Genomic DNA, 12,558 nt, shown 5'->3' with positions numbered 1-12,558 from the left:
GAGAATTGAGAAATCGTTTATAAGCGCTTTTTAATTCCGGGCACACCCCCGTTCCGAACAGGTTAGGGGCAGCATTGAAAAAACGCTTATAAGCGCTTTATAATTCTTGCCAACCAGGCCATGGGTGATAGGAAAAGCGGTAGAAAAGCGATCATAAGCGCTTTTTAATCCTGACTCTGCCGGTGCACCCCAGGTTGCTCAGAAAACCACTTATAAGCGGGCACTCTGATTTCCAGTTCCGACCAGGTTAGGGGCAGCATTTAAAAAGCGCTTATAAGCGCTTTTAAATTCCGGGCACTCCCCCGTTCCGACCAGCTAAGGGGCAGCATTGAAAAACGCTTATAAGCGCTTTATAATTCTTGCCAACCCATGCCATGGGTGATAGGAAAAGTGGTAGAAAAGCGATCATAAGCGCCTATAAGCGCTTTTAAATCCTGACTCTGCCGGTGCACCCCAGGTTGCTCAGAAAAGCACATGAAAGTTCCAACCAGGTTAAGGGGAATTGAGAAATCGCTTATAAGCGCTTTTAAATTCCGGGCACTACCCCGTTCCGACCAGGCTAGGGGCAGCATCGAAAAAGCGCTTATAAGCGCTTTTTAATTCCTGCTCACCTGGCCATGGATGATAGGAAAAGCGGTAAAAGCGGTGAAATAGCGATGAATTAGCCGTAATAAGCGATTTCTAAAAAAACGCTTATAATCGATTATAAGCGGTTATAAGATGTAATATAGCGTTTTCCTGACTCAATTTTAAAAGCGCTTATAAGCGCTTTATTTGCGCTTTACAAACAGCTAAATTGCACCCCAATTATAAGCGCTTATAATCTCTTATAAATGGTTCAAAAAAGCGCCTACGAATCGCTTATTCGGCCAACCGCTTATCCACCCGTTTTTGGCGCCAATCCTACTGGAAAACCGCTTTCAAATCGCTCAGCGACGCTAGTAAGCGCTTAAAAGCGCTTATAAGCGCTTTTAAATTCAAAAAAGCGCTTTTTTGAATTATGACATCAATTATAGTCGATTATAAGCGATTTTTTTTGAACCGTTTATAATCGTAAAAAAAGCGATTGTAAACGGTTTTTTTTTTAAAAAGCGCCGAAAAAGCGCTCAATAAGCGATTATCGGCGACGATCATAAAATATCGTTTATGGAAACTTGCCACTATTTCATTATATAATCATTGTTTGCGATTTCGTATAATTTTCTGTGACAATGTAAACATCAACTGATCTTAACTTGCATCAACTACTTTGTCATCATGTAAAGTTTTCCCGCCTTTCAAACTAAAATCAGATATAAATAATTCGCCCAAAATTTTAAATTCCATATATTGTGACAGAATTAACCTCATGTCCCAATAACCAAGTGCCTGTATTAGCTAACTTTTCAAAGCAACATATTTAAGGGCTATGATTGGTACTCCGTACTTGGTAGATCAACCATCAAATAATGAGTAAAAAGGGTTTTGAGGACACATCACAGTAGAATAGAGGTATGGTATTCTGAGTGTGACAAAGTTACCTAAATATTGCCTTGTAACCGTTCAATCCGTGCCCTTTAACCAATGTTGTATCATAATTGTTAGATTGACCTAATCTACTATGTTTCAGGCCAAGGAATGGTAATTAGACAACTGCAGTTAATTAAGTCACACAAAATGTGACATTTGATACATTTTAGTGTCTAACAACAATAGATTTTCTTTCTGAGCAGTGGCAGTGCATATGGGAGTATTGGTTATGTGGCTAATATTCAGAACTTCTGAACGTGCTAGGTTAATAGATGTCAAAATTAAGCCACTATCGTCAAAAACGCTATTATTTTTATTTACCAATATCCTCAAACTCAAATGAACGTGTCCATATATATGTATGTATATCTGTATCACGACAATCTATCGTAAAACAGGGGTTCTAGAAAACCCATTTCCCGATAATCCTGAAACCTGAAACTTTTTTTGCAGTCGATTTGGTCAACGTCTAGACGCCCTGAAAAATTTCAGATCTCTAACTTAGTTTTAACATGGTTTTTAAGGCACCTGAATATGGCGATTTTGGGTTTTTTACCGAATTTCGTATAACAGTGCTGGCGAGTATTTTATGCAAATTTCTTAAAATTTCAACATAACTATTTTTTATTCCTGTCATCTTTGACATCAAATTAGAATGTTTTGAACTAAAAATAAATCTGCTGAACGACTTCCGATGAGTCTTAATGCCTGAAAAACTCCTGCCGGAGGCGGCGGCCTTCGGCCGCCGCCTCCGGCCGGAGTGCACGCTTCACGTGCACGAAAGAGGCTTGTAATGTGTACCAAAGGGGGTATAATAGTAAAGGGGGTATAATAGTAAATGGGGTACATAGTATACCCACAATAAATGCAACGGTCGTGCTTGCCAGCACTGTGATATTTTATTAACTATTTTCAATTTTAGTATGTTTTTATCGCCAAATCCTCCATGTCGCAACCATTCCACCACCACTCTTGCTTCAAGATGTGATCAAGTCATTCGAAAATCAAACAAATTATTTGCACTTGCAGACAAAAGAAACGGTGAAGATGACGGGCAAGTTTCCATAAACGATATTTTATGATCGTCGCCGATAATCGCTTATTGAGCGCTTTTTCGGCGCTTTTTTTTTTAAAAACCGTTTACAATCGCTTTTTTTACGATTATAAACGGTTCAAAAAAAATCGCTTATAATCGACTATAATTGGTGTCATAATTCAAAAAAGCGCTTTTTTGAAATTAAAAGCGCTTATAAGCGCTTTTAAGCGCTTACTAGCGTCGCTGAGCGATTTGAAAGCGGTTTTCCAGTAGGATTGGCGCCAAAAACGGGTGGATAAGCGGTTGGCCGGATAAGCGATTCGTAGGCGCTATTTTGAACCATTTATAAGCGATTATAAGCGCTTATAAATGGGGTGCAATTTAGCTGTTTGTAAAGCGCAAATAAAGCGCTTATAAGCGCTTTTAAAATTGAGTCAGGAAAACGCTATATTACATCTTATAACCGCTTATAATCGATTATAAGCGTTTTTTTAGAAATCGCTTATAACGGCTAATTCATCGCTATTTCACCGCTTTTACCGCTTTTCCTATCATCCATGGCCAGGTGACCAGGAATTAAAAAGCGCTTATAAGCGCTTTTTCGATGCTGCCCCTAGCCTGGTCGGAACGGGGTAGTGCCCGGAATTTAAAAGCGCTTATAAGCGATTTCTCAATTCCCCTTAACCTGGTTGGAACTTTCATGTGCTTTTCTGAGCAACCTGGGGTGCACCGGCAGAGTCAGGATTTAAAAGCGCTTATAGGCGCTTATGATCGCTTTTCTACCACTTTTCCTATCACCCATGGCATGGGTTGGCAAGAATTATAAAGCGCTTATAAGCGTTTTTCAATGCTGCCCCTTACCTGGTCGGAACGGGGGAGTGCCCTGAATAAAAAAGCGCTCATAAGCGCTTTTTAAATGCTGCCCCTAACCTGGTCGGAACTGGAAATCAGAGTGCCCGCTTATAAGTGCTTTTCTGAGCAACCTGGGGTGCACCGGCAGAGTCAGGATTAAAAAGCGCTTATGATCGCTTTTTTACCGCTTTTCCTATCACCCATGGCCTGGTTGGCAATAATTATAAAGCGCTTATAAGCGTGTTTTCAATGCTGCCCCTAACCTGTTCGGAACGGGGGTGTGCCCGGAATTAAAAAGCGCTTATAAACGATTTCTCAATTCTCTTCAACCTGGTCGGAACTGGAGAGTGCCCACTTGCATGTGCTTTTCTGAGCAACCTGGGGTGCACCGGCAGAGTCAGGATTTAAAAGCGCTTATAGGCGCTTATGATTGCTTTTCTACCGCTTTTCCCATCACCCATGGCCTGGTTGGCAAGAATTATAAAGCGCTTATAAGCGTTTTTTCAATGCTGCCCCTAACCTGGTCGGAACGGGGGAGTGCCTGGAATTAATATGCGCTTATAAGCGATTTCTGAATTCCCCTTAACCTGGTCGGAACTGGAAATCAGAGTGCCCGCTTATAAGTTCTTTTCTGTGCAACCTGGGGTGCACCGGCAGAGTCAGGATTAAAAAGCGCTTATGATCGCTTTTCTACCGCTTTTCCTATCACCCATGGCCTGGTTGGCAAGAATTATAAAGCGCTTATAAGCGTTTTTTCAATGCTGCCCCTAACCTGTTCGAAACGGGGGTGTACCCGGAATTAAAAAGCGCTTATAAACGATTTCTCAATTCTCTTCAACCTGGTCGGAACTGGAGAGTGCCCACTTGCATGTGCTTTTCTGAGCAACCTGGGGTGCACCAGCAGAGTCAGGATTTAAAAGCGCTTATAGGCGCTTATGATTGCTTTTCTACCGCTTTTCCCATCACCCATGGCCTGGTTGGCAAGAATTATAAAGCGCTTATAAGCGTTTTTTCAATGCTGCCCCTAACCTGTTCGGAACGGGGGTGTGCCCGGAATTAAAAAGCGCTTATAAACGATTTCTCAATTCTCTTCAACCTGGTCGGAACTGGAGAGTGCCCACTTGCATGTGCTTTTCTGAGCAACCTGGGGTGCACCAGCAGATTCAGGATTTAAAAGCGCTTATAGGCGCTTATGATTGCTTTTCTACCGCTTTTCCCATCACCCATGGCCTGGTTGGCAAGAATTATAAAGCGCTTATAAGCGTTTTTTCAATGCTGCCCCTAACCTGGTCGGAACGGGGGAGTGCCTGGAATTAATATGCGCTTATAAGCGATTTCTGAATTCCCCTTAACCTGGTCGGAACTGGAAATCAGAGTGCCCGCTTATAAGTTCTTTTCTGTGCAACCTGGGGTGCACCGGCAGAGTCAGGATTTAAAAGCGCTTATAGGCGCTTATGATCGCTTTTCTACCGCTTTTCCTATCGCCCATGGCCTGGTTGGCAGGAATTAGAAAGCGCTTATAAGCGCTTTTTCAATGCTGCCACTAACCTGGTCGCAACGGGGGAGTGCCCGGAATTAAAAGGCGCTTATAAACAATTTCTCAATTCTCTTCAACCTGGTTGGAACTGGAGAGTGCCCACTTGCATGTGCTTTTCTGAGCAACCTAGGGTGCACCGGCAGAGTCAGGATTTAAAAGCGCTTATAGGCGCTTATGATTGCTTTTCTACCGCTTTTCCCATCACCCATGGCCTGGTTGGCAAGAATTATAAAGCGCTTATAAGCGTTTTTTCAATGCTGCCCCTAACCTGGTCGGAACGGGGGAGTGCCTGGAATTAATAAGCGCTTATAAGCGATTTCTCAATTCCCCTTAACCTGGTCGGAACTAGAAATCAGAGTGCCCGCTTATAAGTGCTTTTCTGTGTAACCTGGGGTGCACCGGCAGAGTCAGGATTTAAAAGCGCTTATAGGCGCTTATGATCGCTTTTATACCGCTTTTCCTATCGCCCATGGCCTGGTTGGCAGGAATTAGAAAGCGCTTATAAGCGCTTTTTCAATGCTGCCACTAACCTGGTCGCAACGGGGGAGTGCCCGGAATGAAAAGGCGCTTATAAGCACTTTTTCAATGCTGCCCATAACCTGGTCGGAACGGGGGAGTGCCCGGAATTTAAAAGCGCTTATAGTTATAAGCGATTTCTCAATTCCCTTCAACCTGGTCGGAACTGGAGAGTGCCCACTCGTATGTGCTTTTCTGAGCAAACTGGGGTGCACCGGCAGAGTCAGGATTTAAAAGCGCTTATAGGCGCTTATGATCGCTTATCTACCGCTTTTCCCATCACCCATGGGCACCTAAGGATTTGAAAAGCGGTTATAAGTTATAAGCGATTACAATCACTTTTTATTGCTGGTTTTTACCGATTTATCTATCATTTATCAACATGGATTTAAACATAGTTGTTTGACTGGCGATCTAGAAGCCAAGAAGGCTAAGTGCACGGCGCGGCAAAGTTCTCCGACAATAATCGTCAGAAATTGTAAAGCGCTTGCAAGCGTTTATTTATATGTTGTTAATGGTGGTGGTTGTCTTGGTGGCGGTCGATGCGCGCTGCGTCATCAGTCATACACACTTCACATTCAGAACTTGCAAAAGAAAAATATAGTATATGAAATTAAATTATTGCGCTGGGCCACGCTCAGTCTGTCAACGAGTATGACAGGCCTGTTTATGTCATTCCAAGGAATCTCTAGTCGGGCTGAGCGAATCACGACGTCTGAAAAAAGTGCGGTGCTCATTGAAAGTTAGTGTGTGCGTGACCAGCATTCACGTACTTGTTCATAATCAATCGTGGACATAAAAACAAGTGCACGCTGAGCTTACCAATAGGAAAAAAAGTAATGTATATATACGCTAGTAAAGCCTTGCGCGTGCAGGCGTGCTGAGATAGCTTGTAAAATTTGGTTATTAGATTAAGATAGTAAAACTGCAACAAATAAACCGCGCCAGATTGCGCGTTTGAATCACTCCTACGAAATCGCTCGCCCAAATTTTAAGTAAATTCTTGTGAAAAGGCCTTTGGGTATGACATTGATCTAAATCGGTGTATTTTTTGGACGCTGATCCCGAATCACCCGCCATGACGTAGGGTAAAAATATTTCCCTGGAGAGTTACATGGGCAAAAACCGTTTTAGTCACGTGACAGGCTAGTAAAACATGATTTCGATTGTTTAGGGCTCATGTTAGGGTTTGGGTTAAGGTACGCGGGTTATGGATAACTTCGGGGTTATGGTTGGGATTAGGGTTAATGTAAAATTGTTTTGTACGGCTGCAAAACCATAAAAACCAAGGTCACGTGAAATTTTTGGGCGAGCGAATTAGCAAGAGCCGGTCGCGGTTTTTATACAAAAATAAGCGTACACATGATATACAATGCAATAAAGCTAAGAGTTTCTGCATGTTCGATTATTTTGCACCTAACTTAACCATGTGCCTTCGTGCTGCCGTTGCTCTATCCAGATAGGTAGTGCGCCATCAACAGTGAGCCGCGCGTGCCGACTGTATAGTAGGATAGTTTTTTAGCGCTAATTTTGGCCAGCACAATTTTCTTCAAACAAATAGATATTGAGTATCCTTCCCGACCTCCGATTGCAACAAAAATTGGTGAGCTCACTCTGTACTCATAGACTTACAAGGAAAGTGTCCGAAATAATACGACAAAAATCAACGAATTTGGTCAAATTACGCGACTTTTACATCTACTTTTGCTCCAAAAGCCGCGCACCATCAAATATGGCACCCTTCACCTAACCATGTGCTTTCGCGCCACTTCGGGCGCGCTTGTTTCACAAGTACGTCAAGAAGTGAGTGGGCGCGCGCTACTGCAAGCGCAAGGGCTCTGGATAGAGCAAATGGCACCCAGCTAGTGAGGCGAAACTCACTGATCTTTCCAAAAAGGTATGACAAATTTGGTATTGTGAAAATTCTCACAGTCTCTAGAAAACAGTGTTACAAAAAAATTTTAAAATCTGAGCAAGTTTATTTTATCGTCCACCCCTAATACAGAGCCGTTGAGCTTTGATCTAGCCGCCAACCCTCCATCGATTTTAGCGCTTTTAAATCCTGACTCTGCCGGTGCACCCCAGGTTGCACAGAAAAGAACTTATAAGCGGGCACTCTGATTTCCAGTTCCGACCAGGTTAAGGGGAATTCAGAAATCGCTTATAAGCGCATATTAATTCCAGGCACTCCCCCGTTCCGACCAGGTTAGGGGTAGCATTGAAAAAGCGCTTAAAATTCTTGCCAACCAGGCCATGGGTAATGGGAAAAGCGGTAGAAAAGCGATCATAAGCGCCTATAAGCGCTTTTAAATCCTGACTCTGCCGGTGCACCCCAGGTTGCACAGAAAAGCACTTATAAGCGGGCACTCTGATTTCTAGTTCCGACCAGGTTAAGGGGAATTGAGAAATCGCTTATAAGCGCTTATTAATTCCAGGCACTCCCCCGTTCCGACCAGGTTAGGGGCAGCATTGAAAAAACGCTTATAAGCGCTTTATAATTCTTGCCAACCAGGCCATGGGTGATGGGAAAAGCGGTAGAAAAGCAATCATAAGCGCCTATAAGCGCTTTTAAATCCTGACTCTGCCGGTGCACTCCAGGTTGCTCAGAAAAGCACATGCAAGTGGGCACTCTCCAGTTCCGACCAGGTTGAAGAGAATTGAGAAATCGTTTATAAGCGCCTTTTAATTCCGGGCACTCCCCCGTTGCGACCAGGTTAGTGGCAGCATTGAAAAACGCTTATAAGCGCTTTATAATTCCTGCCAACCAGGCCATGGGCGATAGGAAAAGCGGTAGAAAAGCGATCATAAGCGCCTATAAGCGCTTTTAAATCCTGACTCTGCCGGTGCACCCCAGGTTGCACAGAAAAGAACTTATAAGCGGGCACTCTGATTTCCAGTTCCGACCAGGTTAAGGGGAATTCAGAAATCGCTTATAAGCGCATATTAATTCCAGGCACTCCCCCGTTCCGACCAGGTTAGGGGCAGCATTGAAAAAACGCTTATAAGCGCTTTATAATTCTTGCCAACCAGGCCATGGGTGATGGGAAAAGCGGTAGAAAAGCAATCATAAGCGCCTATAAGCGCTTTTAAATCCTGACTCTGCCGGTGCACCCCAGGTTGCTCAGAAAAGCACATGCAAGTGGGCACTCTCCAGTTCCGACCAGGTTGAAGAGAATTGAGAAATCGTTTATAAGCGCTTTTTAATTCCGGGCACACCCCCGTTCCGAACAGGTTAGGGGCAGCATTGAAAACACGCTTATAAGCGCTTTATAATTATTGCCAACCAGGCCATGGGTGATAGGAAAAGCGGTAAAAAAGCGATCATAAGCGCTTTTTAATCCTGACTCTGCCGGTGCACCCCAGGTTGCTCAGAAAAGCACTTATAAGCGGGCACTCTGATTTCCAGTTCCGACCAGGTTAGGGGCAGCATTTAAAAAGCGCTTATGAGCGCTTTTTTATTCAGGGCACTCCCCCGTTCCGACCAGGTAAGGGGCAGCATTGAAAAACGCTTATAAGCGCTTTATAATTCTTGCCAACCCATGCCATGGGTGATAGGAAAAGTGGTAGAAAAGCGATCATAAGCGCCTATAAGCGCTTTTAAATCCTGACTCTGCCGGTGCACCCCAGGTTGCTCAGAAAAGCACATGAAAGTTCCAACCAGGTTAAGGGGAATTGAGAAATCGCTTATAAGCGCTTTTAAATTCCGGGCACTACCCCGTTCCGACCAGGCTAGGGGCAGCATCGAAAAAGCGCTTATAAGCGCTTTTTAATTCCTGGTCACCTGGCCATGGATGATAGGAAAAGCGGTAAAAGCGGTGAAATAGCGATGAATTAGCCGTTATAAGCGATTTCTAAAAAAACGCTTATAATCGATTATAAGCGGTTATAAGATGTAATATAGCGTTTTCCTGACTCAATTTTAAAAGCGCTTATAAGCGCTTTATTTGCGCTTTACAAACAGCTAAATTGCACCCCATTTATAAGCGCTTATAATCGCTTATAAATGGTTCAAAATAGCGCCTACGAATCGTTTATCCGGCCAACCGCTTATCCACCCGTTTTTGGCGCCAATCCTACTGGAAAACCGCTTTCAAATCGCTCAGCGACGCTAGTAAGCGCTTAAAAGCGCTTATAAGCGCTTTTAATTTAAAAAAAGCGCTTTTTTGAATTATGACACCAATTATAGTCGATTATAAGCGATTTTTTTTGAACCGTTTATAATCGTAAAAAAAGCGATTGTAAACGGTTTTAAAAAAAAAAAGCGCCGAAAAAGCGCTCAATAAGCGATTATCGGCGACGATCATAAAATATCGTTTATGGAAACTTGCCAGATGACGGCTAACAGGGCGGAGATGACGGCAAATACTGCGAACAGATTTCAATATGGTAATGGACATTTTATTTTTATGTTCAATGTTCATGGAGGCATTAATGCATTTTATTAACAACAGGGGCTAAACATCTCCGAGGTTTCGTTTCGAGAAATTGACGTCTTGTACTTGGAAAATTTGGTGCATTATTAAGATTAAGTACAATACTGTTTTCCAGTTTGATGGTAGATTGTTGGTATACTAGCTACATTAATTACACACCCATGTAGGACACTCTCTATCATACAAATTATGAAATCGGGAGATGATTTTAACACGAAACACGAAATCTACTGGTGAATCAAAATAGGAACTGGAAATTTTGTGCTCATTATTTTATGTAACTCAATATACCAGTGAGGTATTGAGCGACGAGTGTTGTCAGGATATCTATTTGGCAGATTTATCTTGGAACTTTTGACTTTTGACTACTACTCAACTACTATTTTGTACTACTACTGACACGGAATCAGTGATGTGATACTCTCAAATCACTGTCTTAGATAAGATGACCATCTCGATACAATGTTCTGTCGGTCAAATGTTTCCGATTTTACCGAGCAGTTTCTGAATCTCGTGCTTATAGTTATAACTACGTTTTGTATTTACAGTCTGTGATCAGGACATAAATAGTTTACATTTAGGCCAGCAGAAAGATACAATTAAATTTGTAATCTGAGCAATGAGTGAGCATTTTCCAGTCCTCAATTTTTGTTTAACATATTTGATTTTATCTAAAATACCATATGTAGTATGTCACTATGCAGCCGTATTTCATTTTTAAATATGCATATGGGATTTCATAACTTATATACTTGGAAGTTGGAAGAGCTATGTTCTTTTCGATGGAAAAGTTGATCCTATTACTGATGATGACGGTCGTAATGGGGGAAGAGAATTGCTTTCAAAAGAAAAGCAACCAACCGACCCACGTGGTAAGCTCATGATAAAGTATAAGTTTGATATATGAAATTACATGATACAGCCATCTAAATCTTTTTTTAAAGTTTAAGATCAACGTTTTGTTCTGGATTCTGGAATTGAAAATACTTTAATAAACACCATTTATGCGGTTACAAATTAATTTACCATCCTATTTTTTGCAGGTTGAAACCCCCACAGTGAACGACATCCTGTATGACAACGTGTGTGCCTGCCTGAGGCATCACGCTGGTACCGGCCATACTGCAGACTTTATGACGTGCCCTGATGCCACCCCATACATCAGAAGCGTTTCGCTAATAAATTGCGACGGGCGCACCATTCCAACTGGGGTCGACTGTATGGGAGCTGGAGTTTCGTTAATGTGATTGGTGATCACTGGATAGTGGATATATAATTATAGTGGAGATATATATATATATAATTCAAAGAAAACTGTGTCTTAGCTCTGATACTTTCATTTTCTTTTGGTTCTAAATAATGGTAATATACCATCGTTGCCTTGTTCGTTATTTATCGATATATCTATCGATGTATTCATTTCTTATTTCATTTAATTATTCTGTCTTGGTTTTTTTTGGTTGAAAAGTCAAATTTTTTTCTGAGGCCCGGAACCCCCTCCCCGTAGGCTTTTTCAAACCTCCTCCCCCAAGTACGAACTTTTGCTGGATCTCAAGAAAAAAGCAGCTGCAGAGCTGGACATTGATGAAAAGTAATATTAGTTAATCATAATGAGAATGGTATAGTATTAGTTATACTTATATTTTGTGGTGATTTTGAGTGGACGAAAACTAAAAGGAACTACTTGCAGGGGTAATAAATAATTTTCAGAAGCTGACTAGATTTCAGGATCTTGGTTTGATTTAGTTGATTTGTTTCATATGTTTAGTCAAGGGCCGGCGTTTCGGATACTTAAATTTGGGTGCAGTTATTTTTCAAATACATATTATATAATTATGTATAGTATAGAACTTTATATTTTTTGTAAATAGGTCATTAGAACTGCCGGCACCGTCCAAACAACAACAATAATTTTAATGTGGACTAACTAAAATAAAAGTAAAACAGAGCACAGAGACAAACTATCAAAATAACGACACTTCTTAATCTTATTGAGTGTATCGAAAAACTCAAAATACTAAAAAATTATAACGCTATAAGTATATACTTTTTATTTTCAATGTCCCTCGATTGGAGTTTGAACGAGGTATTAACTATGTTTATTCTTCGCCAAAAGGTCCGGTTCCGAAGACCTGTTACCTGTATCTCCAGAAAATGTAAAGGTTCAGGCTCCAATTGCTTGACGTAGATTTTCGCATGCGCTTACGACTACGAGAAAGTTGAGGACACGATTATCAAAATTAAAATAAGTTTTTCCAAATACAGTATCATCCGTGCATAAAATTAAATCTAGACTTTAAGATACCCATTATCGACGCGACATAGGGATCTGTTGCCCTCCTCCACAGCTTCACCGTATGAATGAAGCCCCAACCGAGATCTATCATGACCAGCGGCATCGTCTTACTCTTATATGATATCGTACAGGGTGGCCCATAAGTGACTACCCACACGCAACCTCTTAATAACTCACGTAATTCGTCTCCAAATTGCACCAAAATTTCAGAGATTATAGATATGGGTCAAACTTAGATTTCCTGAAAGTTTCGTAAGCCACGCCCAATTACAGTGGGAGTGGCGTGACACTCCCTCTTTTTCACTATTGTCTTCATAAAATGAGAACGCTTTAAGCTAAGAACTCAAAATTTTTTGCACACATTTGGCTTGATAATTGA

At 41.7% G+C, this 12,558-nt stretch overlaps 1 long non-coding RNA gene across 1 annotated transcript; it reads left to right on the top strand.

The window, feature by feature from the left end:
- The first annotated feature begins 10,646 nt into the window (after positions 1-10,646).
- On the top strand, positions 10,647-11,325 carry LOC134817313 (uncharacterized). The gene is made up of 2 exons (XR_010160522.1): positions 10,647-10,755; positions 10,927-11,325. It is a non-coding gene; the product is annotated as an uncharacterized LOC134817313 (long non-coding RNA).
- The last annotated feature ends 1,233 nt before the right edge of the window (positions 11,326-12,558 follow it).

This window comes from Bolinopsis microptera, chromosome 6, assembly GCF_026151205.1.
Source record: "Bolinopsis microptera isolate Bmic1 chromosome 6, MBARI_Bmic_1.0, whole genome shotgun sequence".
Taxonomy (NCBI): Eukaryota; Metazoa; Ctenophora; class Tentaculata; order Lobata; family Bolinopsidae; genus Bolinopsis; species Bolinopsis microptera.
The sequence above is the reverse complement of the archived record's forward strand: the minus strand, read 5'-3'. Positions and strand labels throughout refer to the sequence as shown.